At 43.5% G+C, this 13,102-nt stretch overlaps 1 protein-coding gene across 1 annotated transcript in view; it reads right to left on the reverse strand.

The window, feature by feature from the left end:
* The window catches only part of LOC139445406 (proline-rich protein 23A3-like), a 93,564-nt gene extending 85,345 nt beyond the window's left edge, over positions 1-8,219 (reverse strand). Inside the window, exon 1 of the mRNA XM_071226546.1 lies at positions 8,114-8,219. The gene's annotated coding sequence lies outside the window, so the exon portion shown is untranslated. The remainder of the gene's footprint in view (positions 1-8,113) is intronic.
* Between the last annotated feature and the right edge of the window lie 4,883 nt (positions 8,220-13,102).

Genomic DNA, 13,102 nt, shown 5'->3' on the forward strand with positions numbered 1-13,102 from the left:
CAAGCATCTTCAAATCTTTGGATCTTGCTTCATACTCAAGCATCTTCAAATCTTTGGATCTTGCTTCATACTCAAGCATCTTCAAATCTTTGGATCTGATGTTATACTCCAGAATCTTGAATCTTTGGATCTTGGATGTTATACTCCAGAATCTTGAATCTTAGGATCTTGGATGTTATACTCCAGAATCTTGAATCTTAGGATCTTGGATGTTATACTCCAGAATCTTGAATCTTTGGATCTTGGATGTTATACTCCAGAATCTTGAATCTTAGGATCTTGGATGTTATACTCCAGGATCTTGAATCTTAGGATCTTGGATGTTATACTCCATAATCTTGAATCTTAGGATCTTGGATGTTATACTCCAGAATCTTGAATCTTAGGATCTTGGATGTTATACTCCAGAATCTTGAATCTTACGATCTTGGATGTTATACTCCAGAATCTTGAATCTTTGGATCTTGGATGTTATACTCCAGAATCTTGAATCTTTGGATAATAATCTAGTATTATTTTCAAGCATCTTGAATTGTTTGTAATTTAACCTGGTATCAGTCCCCTAAGATAAACTCGAAAATTGTTCTTTATAAAAAGTTCCGAAACAAACCCCCAAGGCTACGTGTCTTTCATATGCTCTCTCACTTAATCAACGGAAGCCTAGGTCTAGAGAGGTTTTGTCAGGGAACTGTGATGCGGGAACTAGTCACTTGGATCAGAGGGTAATACTTATGAACGTTTGACACCTCGTCGCGTGCACAAGTTCTGGAGGAACGGACAAACATAACGACAGTAATGAAACAGAGGCCTTTGTTTCTACTGTGTAGAAAGTAGGGGTAAGCTTTCAGTGTTGTAGATGTAGCCTCAATGACAATCCTTCAAATTCACCTCCCAGTAAGCAAGCACGAACACTAATATACAAATGTATACAACTATCATGATGGCTCAGTTTCCATGCTTACTGTTAACTGACAAGCATGGTGCAGCATCGTCTTCATCTTTCAATGGCTAAGCAGGCGATCCACAATTAGGAAGGGCATGGCTTTAGCATGTAGCCGCACAGATGACGTTGAAATCCATGACAAGCCCGAGTTCTTAAAATATGCACTTCCTACAAAAGGATGTTACTTTTAAATATGCCTCAATTAATTCCTGTCTAATATTTCGCCTGACTTATTATATCTCGTTGCTAAGTAACGTGATTTACTGTGTACTGTGTAGCCTATAGGTAAATCAACACTGATCTAGTATGTATATTTTGTATGTATAAAGTTTTGTTTCCGTGGTAGAATTCTTACATTCCAGCATGTTATATCATTATTTACATAAGAATTAAAAACATGAAACGTCACCATTGAATGATCGTATATTTTCAAAAAATTAATTTACATTGAGAATATTGATTAAGATATACATAAATTTATTATCAGTTTTTTTATTATTTTTTGCGGTCCTATTTTAAAATCAGTATTTCCAATGGATATTCTTTGATGTATATATATATTGTATATTGTATTCAGCATTACCATATGTATAAATGAACCCTGCTGTACTGTTCTGTGATAGAGGCGAGCGGGTTTCTATGTGTAGACAGCCAGTTAAAGACGCCGTACACGGACAAAGTTCAAAACTGATATAGAGTTTATTTCTTGTGAGTTTTATATCATTTTATTACATGTTTATCACTGAAATGATTCGAAGACGACAGACGGAATACTTATTTTCTTATGCCGTGGACGTGAACAGTAGGTTTATATGTTTTAGTTTCGTGTAGTTTATGTCACGGTTCGTGTTGTTGTCGTAGGCCACGTCGCGTGAGTCGCAGACCACGTCGGGCGAGTCATGGCATGGTAGGGGACAAATTGGCGGGAGTCTGCTACCGAACTACTGACTCCCATTAAGTACCGATGTGCGTTAATTAAAACAATATTCACTCGCTCAATGAACGAGACACACGCCCGTATGCCCGTATGTTATGTGTTCCAACGAAAGAACGAGTGATGTACGTCCTTCGGTCGACCGAGGTTCGTTGTGTTGTATGTGACGACTTGCTCATGGTATCTGTCTCGATCGTTTACTCAAGATGGCTATTTTATCTGGATATGTTAATCATACTCATGTTCATGAATAAACAAAACTGAGATGTCCAGATTTTGTCCAGATTGTTTTTGTTTGTTGGATGTTTAACGCCACACTCAGCAATATTCCAGCTATATGACGTCGGTCTGTAAATAATCGAGTCTGGCCCAGACAATCCAGCAATTGACATCATGAGCATCGATCCAGGCAATTAGGACACGATGACATGCATCAACAAAGTCGCGAGCCTGACCCCTGATCCCGTTAGTCGCCTCTTACGACAAGCATAGTCGCCTCTTACAGCAAGCATGGGTTGCTGAGGACCTATTCTACCCTGGATCTTCTACACTGAAGCATACACTGGATTCAGGTAGTCAGGTGTCATATTATGTGGAATAATTCATAATATCATCATAATAATGATATGCTATTGAAATATGCATTAATAACAATCTACAGCTCCAAAAAAACGTTGAGTTAACCGAAAACGTCAACGCCATGGATTATCTGGCGATGGCGTAAAAAGCAAGATAGTGGTGAACGAAGTCAGTGATGACACCAGGTGTTTGCGGCAAGTGTAAGTATGTCTTGCTCTACCGGTAGCAGCGCCTGGCTCACAATTGTCCAGCAAATATATTTATGATATCAATTGCTGTAAATTAATCCTGTCGAAATCCCCCAGGTATTGATTGTCGCCTATTGGGTTCATTCATGAATTGCGGTAATAGAGCTGTCATTGGTGAGACGTGAGCACACTGCAGGTACACCCATATGTAGATCAGGGTTCAATGTTCGCAAGCTGTATGGTCAAAGGGAGGTAATTTAGATATATCGACGCGTAGATATCAATACCAAGAGAGACAACTCTTCATATCTCGGCTGCACATTTACCGGTTTAGCTGAATATCCCCCGCCCTACCGCTACTCACCTCATACGCAGACCCCACCTACCGCTACCACCCTTTGAATTTCTGTCTTCCGCCATTACCCACCACCATCTAAACACCCATCGAGTGCCACTACCCTCCGCCCCTAACCCCCCGCCTTCCTCCACTATCCCCCACCCTCTAAACCCCCGCCTAGTGCCACTACCCTCCACCCCCTAAACCCTGTCTAGCGCCACTACCCTCCACCCCCAAAACCCCCGTCTAGTGCCACTACCCTCCACCCCTAAACCCCCGCCTTCCCCTTACTACCCTCCGACCCTAACCGCCCGCCTTCCTCCACTACCCTCCACCCTCTAAACCCCCGCCTAGTGCCACTACCCTCCACCCCCTAAACCCCCTTCTAGTGCCACTACCCCACCCCCCAACCCTGTCTAGTGGTGCTACCCTCCCCCCCCCTAAACCCCCGTCTAGTGCCACTACCCTCCACCCCTAAACTTCCGTTTAGTGCCTCTGACATCCATCCCCCGTCTTCCGCCACTACCCTCAACCCCCTAAAACCCTGTCTAGTGCCAATACCCATCCACCCCCTCAGCCCCCGTTTTCCGCCACAACACTCCGAACCTAAACCTCAGTCTTCCGCCATTACCCACACCCCCTAAACCCCCGTCTAATGCAACTATCCCCCATCCCCTAAACCCCCGTCTAGCGCCGCTACCCTCCACCCCATAAACCCCGTCTTCCGCCACTACCCTCCACCCTAAGCCCCCGTCTAGCGCCACAACTCTTCACCCCCTAAACCCCCGTCTAGTGCCACCACCCTCCACCCCTAAATCACCCTCTTCCGCCACTACCCACCACCCGAAACCCCCGTCTAGTGCCACCACCCTCCACCCCTAAATCACCGTCTTCCGCCACTATCCACCACCCTAAACCCCCGTCTAGTGCAACCCCCCTCCACCCCTAAATCACCGTCTTCCGCCACTACCCAAGACCACTAAACCCCCGTCTAGTGCCACTACCCTCCACCCCCTAAAGCCCCGTCTAGCGCAACTACCCACCGCCCCTAAAGCCCCGTCTAGTGCCAATGCGCTCCACCAAGTAAAACCCCGTCATCCGCCACTACCCTCCACCCTCTAAACCCCCTCTAGTGCCACCACCCTCCACCCCTAAATCCCCGTCTTCCGCCACTACCCACCACCCTAAACCCCCGTCTAGTGCCACCCCCCTCCACCCCTAAATCCCCGTCTTCCGCCACTACCCACCACCCCTAAACCCCCGTCTAGTGCCACCACCCTCCACCCCTAAATCACCGTCTTCCGCCACTACCCACCACCCCTAAATCCCCGCTTCCGCCATTCCCCACCACCCCTAAACCCCCGTCTAGCGCAATTACCCACCACCCCTAAGCCCCCATCTTCCGCCACCCCCCTCCACCCCTAAATCCCCGTCTTCCGCCACTACCCACCACCCCTAAACCCCCGTCTAGTGCCACCACCCTCCACCCCTAAATCACCGTCTTCCGCCACTACCCACCACCCCTAAATCCCCGCTTCCGCCATTCCCCACCACCCCTAAACCCCCGTCTAGTGCCACTACCCTCCACCCCTAAGCCCCCGCCTAGTGCCATCCAACCCTAAACCCGAATCTTCCCCGACTACCCTCAACCGCTAAACCCCAATCTTCCCCGACTAACCTCCACCCCTAAACCCCAATCTTCCGCCACTACCCTCCACCCCTAAACCCACGCCCTCCGCCACTATCCATCCACCCTCTCACCCCCTTCCTCAACCTTGACATATACACGCTCCGTAACAGTGACCTTTACACCGGCTAATGTTCTCCAGACATTACGGATACATTAAATCACATAAGTGTGTTAATGTTGTGATATATGTATATTGATAGAGCCACCGTGCAGGTTAATGTGGGTCCTATTATCTATAAGGACGTTATGGCTCGCCAAGGGCAAGGGTATTTAGTGGTCAACACGAAGTAGTGTCTTGTCCAGTCTTAGCAAGGTCAAGATGAAACAGTTTAACCTTGCAAAACAGTTTGCAAAATTAATGAAGTTTCAGAATATAGAATAAGTTTATAGTGTCAAGTTTAACGCAGCTTTGAACAGTATTTAAGTTATATCACGGCGTGTCAGCTTTATGTGGGAGAAAACCCCGAAGTGATGCAGGTCTCAGACGTTTACCAGTTTGGGGACATCCACGAGCACGGGTATGGTGCTGACAAACCTAGAAACATTAGCAAGATGAACTATGATCCTAACCCACTGTCACAGGTTTCTGACTCACCTAAGGGACGCAACTCTGAACACGGAATTTCGGCGTTCCAGGCGTCTGTGTCTGTATAGACTTTTGATTGCATGCAAAGAACGATAAAAGCATTCTCAGGTATCTACATTACTTGTGAGAGTTACTGGAAGCAGTGCGTGGGGAATTCCAGAGCTATTCTATAAGCCTCGAGTAGGGGACTGAGTTGGGTTTGCGTTTCATTTAGCAATATTCAATTTATCACGGCCAGAGACCGCAAGAATTGTAACCATGTTGGAATTCGAACCCGGGTCTTTAAAGCGGTGAGCGAACGCGTCAACTACTGGGCTACCCCACCGTCCTTATAACACATACGGCATTGCCGCAGTATCTGCAGTGACTAACACTCGTTCACAACATCGCTGTCATTTGGAGTGAGTGAGTGAGATGGGTTTAACGCCGCTTTCAACATTATTCCAGTTATATCACGCCGTGTCAGCTTAATGTGGGAGGAAAGCCCGAAGTGATGCAGGTCTTAGACGTTTACCAGTTCGGTGAAACCAACGAGCACGGGTATGGTGTTGACAAACCTAGAAACATAATCGGGGCGAACCGGGGTTCGAACCCACAATCATAGGTTTCTGGCGTGCCCCGGCGCCTGAGACGACTGGGCCATATATATATATATACTCTAAATGGCCGGGATCAAAACACTGTTCGTTATATCCGTCAGTTCGTTATAAGCGTGTTCGTTATAAATGTACTTTATTGTATTTATGTCATTCTTTCTCTTTCGCAAAATGACGTATGGGTCAGGTCTTGGCAGTGGATATCGCAATCATTACAAAACAGTATGTCGAGGAGCAATTACATAGTACGATTCAAGGAGAGCATCCGGTCTCGCGACGACATATCGCGACGACTTAATAAATGGGCTCCTTGAAGTGAAATCACTCCAAAACACTTCACAGATAAGATCACAGATCCGTTATGATAAGAACAGCAAATCTTGAGTTTATATAGTTAGCGATTTATTGACACATTTACTTTTGTTTTTGATTTGTTTGATTTCATAAGATGACGTCAGTTAAGAAATCAAACAGTTTCCATGTATCGTTACTCGTTATGCCGTTGATTGGATATCCGATTGTCATTAAACAGTTCATGTATTTTCAAGCCTCAATAAATATCCACGAAATTAAACCACCCAAACGCTCCCTGACAGATTTGATGTATCAAAAACATAATCATCCCGTAGACATAAATAAAATCCATGAAAAAATAATGCTTCGTCTGATAGGACAAACATAAGTCTGACTATCTACACAAAGCAGGCTTGATATATTTATAGCGAAAAACTCGAGAGGACTGTCTTAATAGCGTCACTTGTGTTAGCTACAAAAATAGCTGTAATTTAACACATATATCCACAGGAGACGCAGGTGGAATATATCACTGAGACAGTCATGTGACATGTATGACCTGACGTCACATCAATCACGTGACACGTCGTTCCGCGTGCGAATGCTCAGGCCGTCCCTCCTGTCAAGGGATTCGGCTTTGGTGTTTAGAGAAGGGAAACATCTATTTAGACATACTTTCTCGGATGTAGGTTTATTGGGCAGTCGTGAGCTTGATACATTCGTGTTCTGACCTAACGTGGCCTGTTTAGCCCAGGTATAGCAAGATGTTCAGCATGATGTTCTACAGATGATATTCTACAGATGGTGTTGAACATGTTCTGCACAGTTTTGTAGTAAAAATGACAATGCATTTGTTGTTTTTTTTATAAGACAATTAAAACGCCTATCGCGGGTAGAATATGTATTTTATAGCTTCTAATATTTCGATTAATTCATTCATTCACAAACCAACCGTTAATTTATTTAATCGGTTTCTCGCTTGCGCCACTGTTTAATTATAGCTGAGAAAAAATCTATAAATGACACGATCACACCATCCATGGATGTTAATAACAAAGTGAGTAAAAAATGACACATGTTTAAAGCGTAATTAGGCAATCTAAAGTTATATAAAGTGAATCTTTGCATGTCGGATTTTTCAGGATGGCGTTACCATAAGCATCTCATGCGCAAGGAAGGATTTTACAACGCAGTATTGTTTTATCAAACTATTCACTTCCAATAGCAAGCATATTATGAGGTAAATAGACCACGGTATGAGTAGAGGTAAAAACTGCCCTAACATGACGATATACGTGCTGGTGCATCCGCGGGAGTTAGACCTGATCGAGGAAATACGAGTACCATCACATCTTTCCTTCTCGGGCAAGTATGTTTGGTGGATATTTTTCCAGCGAAATGTCGTCATGACCTGAACAGATTCAGAAGTTTAAACGGATACACGGTAACTTAAAACTAACATTACATAGGTTTTCACATCCAAGCTATTGAATGCGACCCCAGTAAGGAATATATGAAACATATATTTATGTTAAGAAATTTACAAAATAGTTACCTGACACGGATTGATCATGTTTCAGCTTTATCTTCAGGGAGAAGTGATAGCAGTTACATGTTATATTATGACACCAGTGAATCTCACCACCTTTTATGTATTTATGGTGTACAAGAAGATATGTGAATGTATTTACATGTGTAACTGTATTCTGAATCCAATGTAAATACTTCAGCGTGCGTTACACATGTAAACAGTCCATGGCATTGGGACAATGTATGACGTACATCCAGAACCTCTGAACCCAGAGGCGATAAACAGTTTCAAGACGTCTCATAATCATTGCTTATCTCGCAAAAGACATAAACAATGTTCAACTGGCATGTTACGTAGCTGAAATGTTAAGATAACGTCAAACACGATTCTCAGTTTTCAAGCACATGTAGTGATATAAAAGAAAAACATCCCTACCTTAAACCAGAACAAGGTCTTCTAAATGGTAAACTCTTGTTTCAGTATCCCTCTGTAGAACTTGATGAGATGACATACACCGCCAGCCAACGGCCGTTCAACTAAAACTCTCCTTCCCCCTACACTAGGACGACTAAATATGGTTTAGAAGACTCAAGAGTGTCATAGGAGCCCAGGGCAATCTTGCCATGATACATCGCATACGTTTGAGACAGGCCCCGGGGCCTATTGTGATGTCTTATTCAAGCACAATAATTCACAAAGCTGTGCTGTTGTACTTGGGGTCTCCTTGTTAACCTTGTCGAGTTGTAGTTGGGATACATTTCTGTAATTTTCATTATTTCTGTAATTATTAATGTGTTCATTTGTATGGGGTGATATAATATTTTAACAGTAGCGGTCACCTTGACCCTGATAGAAAGATACATTGATGTTGCTTGCACTGTTTTTAATCTAGAGTTATTTGTCATTCAAGAGGTCATTTTCGTATCAAAGGTCAGGAGTGTCTAAGAAGGATAAAAACTTTGGTTAATACGAGTAGAAATGCCAAATGACCAGTGTGGTCATGTTTCTGGCAATGGAAAATGTGATTTTATAAAGTTTTAATATTTCTTTGGGACCTTGTCGGATATGGCACACCTCTAATCTTGTTGTAAATATACAAAACTAAGACAACTTGCTTGCTCGTGTTATAATAAGCTGGATTCAGGTTGAGACGAAACACAAATAAAGGGAACATAAGTTTTGTCTTGTTTGTTTGTTTTGTTTGTTGTTTAACGCCACACTCAGCAGTATTCCAGCTATATGACGGCGGTCTGTAAATAATCGAATCTGGATGACAGTGATTGACATCATGACCATCGATCCAACCAATTGGGATGCGATGACCAAGTCAGTGAGCCTGACCACCCGATCCCGTTAGTCGCCGCTTACGACAAGCATAGTCGCCTTTTACGGCAAGCATGGGTTGTTTAAGACCTATTCTACCCCGGATCTTCACGGGTCTCCTATTCTAAACCGATATGTTTTGTACAGCATTAGGTAGGTGAGGTGAAATGGGGTTTAACTTCGAATTCGCGCGCTGAGACATAATATACTGATTCCGAGTCAACCAAACCTTGTTTTAGCCTCTTAATGCCGAGTTTCAGGCAGGGTAGGGGTACGAGTGGCCCAGTCATCTAAAGCTTCGCGACTCCCTGTGCAGATTTGCGTCGCTTGGGCACGCCAGAAACCTATGATTGTGGGTTCGAATCCCTGTTCGCCCGATTATGTTTCTAGGTTTGTCAGAACCATACCCGTACTCGTGGGTTCCACCGAAGTGGTAAACGACTGAGACCTGCATCACTTCGGGCTTTCCTCCGACATTAAGCTGACACGTCGCGATATAACTGGAATACTGTTAAATGCGGCGTTAAACCCAACTCACTCACCCACTCAGGCAAGGTACCAGCAAGTACCATCTTTTAACGTGTTTGGCATGGCTTGGCCGGGATCGAATCCCCGACCTTCCCCTCTCCGGGCAGACGCTCTATCCACTAGTTCCAGTGGCGGTCCTATACAACATTGAGGGCAATGGGTAGCCTTGTGGTTAAAGCGTTTGCTCGTCACACTGATGATCAGGTTTTAGTCCCTGTATGGGTATAATGTTGGAAGTCCATCCTGAACGTCCCGTGCTGTGATATAGCTGTATTACTGCTTCAAGCGACGTTACGCTTGCTCATTGTAAAGTGTGGCTACACCATCTGCTGCAAGGGATGCAAAGGCATTCACCTAGAATGAGTGAGTAGATATGGTTTTACTTCGATTTTAGCAATTTCTTCATGGGCATCGATCCATGCAATTGGGATATGATGGCATGCATCAACCAAGTCAGCGAACCGTACCACCCGATCCCGTTAATCGGTCTGACGACAAGCATCGTCGCCTTTTACGGCAAGCATGGGTTGCTGAAGAGCAATTCTGACCCGGATCTTCACGGTTCCCTCACTTTCGTGAGTGTATCATTATGTTATGTCGCAACTGCATTTATGGTGAATGTCGTGAAATTAATGCGACAAAATGATTTCCGTACTCATAATCTCTCCAAAGAATCGATTTGTACAATTCTGACTTTTTCATGAACATACGGTTTTTTATTTGCAGTTTACACGATATACGACTTTGGAAGAGATGCCTGTCACATGACTGCGAAATTGACGTTCATAAGAGCATAACTTCTTATTTTGATGTTTAAGGGATTTCCGGTGATAAGATTGGTTTATTTGCCGCTCACATGACCCGTTCATTTTTCAACAAACTTCGAAAATTGACGTTTACAATGCATAAGCTTCACCTTTTGACCTTTACACGATTCTTGACCGGAACTATACTTTTTACGGGGAATCCCCGAGTTCTCTGTTGTCTACCCTGATCACCTGGATCTTAAGGATCAGTATAACATGACAGGGGGCACGGGTGGCCCAGTCGTCTCAGGCGCCGCCATTCGCTGTGCACAGTTGCGTCCCTTGGGCACGCCAGAAACCAATGATTGTGGGTTCGAATTCCGCTTCGCCCCGATTATGTTTCTAGGTTTGTCAACATCATACCCGTGCTCCTGGGTTTCACCGAAGTGGCAAACGTCATCACTTCGGGCTTTCCTCCCACATTAAGCTGACACGCCGCGATATAATTTGAATACTGTTAAAAGCGGCGTTAAACCCATCTCACTCACTCACTCTTTATAGGACAATGAATTAACATATCCTCTTCAATCAAGGATTCATTACAATATTCGCTTTAACCTCCTTGATTCTTCCTCACTTTGAAGTCGAATAAAATCCAAAGTACACCACGCACTTAAATACACATCAGGGGTTTCAATTCCGTGGGGAATTCCCTGTACTGCGATATCATGAAACCAAGATAACGGAAAACGACATCTGAAAATTAGGAACATCGCAAATCTCGCCATTATTGACACATTATTAAATCACCATTCACGGCGCTTTTTACACTATGTTTTGAAATCAAAATATGAGATACGAACGCCTAAGTGAATTCACGTATGCCGGTTATGAGACGCCTATTCCATCACGTATATTTCAAACTCAGCTGCGGTACATACACCCCTGAATTCCTCATACATTTTAGAATCAAATGATATATGTTCTTGTCAACAATACAAACTGTCTAGACCAACTAAAGCGAAATAAATTTGGTTTGAAAACGAACGCTGTCCTCGGGAAACTGTACTTAGCAACGTTCTTACATTGCAGCATGTTCTCCTATTCTGAGAGATCCATTCATCTATTCGTTGCATACAATGCATTTGAATAGTATCGAAGCAAGAATGATGGAATCAAAAATAGGTACATTACAATGATTTGGTAAATTCAACAGAAATATGTCAACGTTTCTGTTCTGCGTAAGTAATTTCTGACGTTAAATAAATAAAAGTAACTCCAGTTGATTAACAATGAATTATGTTTTGTATTTCTGGAATAAGAACAAGTCTGTTTTGCGTAAGTGTGAAGGATATACCCGCAATTGGGTCACTGCATATTCCATTGTATTCGGTAACTTAAATAGTCCATATGTGCGTCACAGTTAAATTGGGATTCCTTAAACTTCAAAATACGAATTTATAAGAAATTCATTAGGTATTGTGTTGCTTTACTAGAGCGTGAACGCTTTAAACAGAGTAAGTTAAAATCGTGTAAACGCCGGAGCTTTCTTAAATGAGCAACACCATTTGACGTGCATATGTTTTTAACACTTCTTGAAATGACGTCAACACCAACGGACGACTTCCACGTTCCCAGGGAAACCCTGGGAATTCCCTACAGAAGCGTCGTTTCTCATCATTTGGACCCTTTTATGAAATACATATCCACTATCGTATTATAGACTCGATCTACAGCGATCTATGAATTTTCATGCCGAGAAAGGGGCGGTCGGGTAGCCTAGTAATTAAAGCTTAAGCTAGTCACGCCGAAGACCCGGGTTCGATTCCCGACATGGGTACAATGTGTGAAGCCCATTTCCGGTGTCCCCTGCCGTGATATTGCTCGATTAGTGCTAATAGCGGCGTAAAATCGAACGCACTCCACCAAGTCAGCGAGCCTGACCACCCCATTCCAAAAGTCGCCTCTTACGAAAAGCATAGTCGCCTTTTCCAGCAAATTTCCCTTACCTAACCCTTAGTCTAACCCTTACACTGATGTACTCGCCAGTGTCAAAGCAATTTACACCAGACCCGGTATTGACATTGCAAAGTGAGTTATTACACTACTCCATTGTAGAACGTGTCGCTCTCTCCTGTTGCCAGTATGGGTTTTGTATGATAAAACATTGATCGGACGAATAAGTAAATATCTTTTTCTTAACTTTCAATAGAATAACATTTACACAACCTTATGTGAAGCACACTTTTTCCCGTTAGTATATACCAGTTACTTGAGTAAGAGAGGTTTGGAGTGAAACTAGCTGGGCCAGTCTATAAGCCCAAGACATGGCTCCTTTTCGGAGTTTTATAAAATTATGTTATATCTTATTACTCCACAATAAACTGACGTTTAAAAAACGATTCCTCATTTGTAATTCACGTTTAAACTTTACACATTCACTATATCATTGAATACAATTTGTGTTTTTGTGCGACATGTTTCACTACGATTTCATTTCTATGTTTCACTTTGTAAACTAATCAGACACAAAACGACTATGTGTACTTTCTTTTGGAGTGAGTGAGTGAGTGAGTTGGGTTTAACGCCGCTTTTAACAGTATTCCAGTTATATCACGGCGTGTCAGCTTAATGTGGGAGGAAAGCCCGAAGTGATGCAGGTCGCAGACGTTTACCACTTCGGTGAAACCCACGAGCACGGGTATGGTGTTGACAAACCTAGAAACATAATCGGGGCGAACCGGGATTCGAACCCACAATCATAGGTTTCTGGCGTGCCCTAGACGACTGGGCCACCCGTGCCCCCACTTTCTTTTGTACGTCAGTT

This window comes from Haliotis cracherodii, unplaced genomic scaffold (assembly GCF_022045235.1).
Source record: "Haliotis cracherodii isolate W230 unplaced genomic scaffold, xgHalCrac1.p SCAF_6, whole genome shotgun sequence".
NCBI lineage: Eukaryota > Metazoa > Mollusca > Gastropoda > Lepetellida > Haliotidae > Haliotis > Haliotis cracherodii.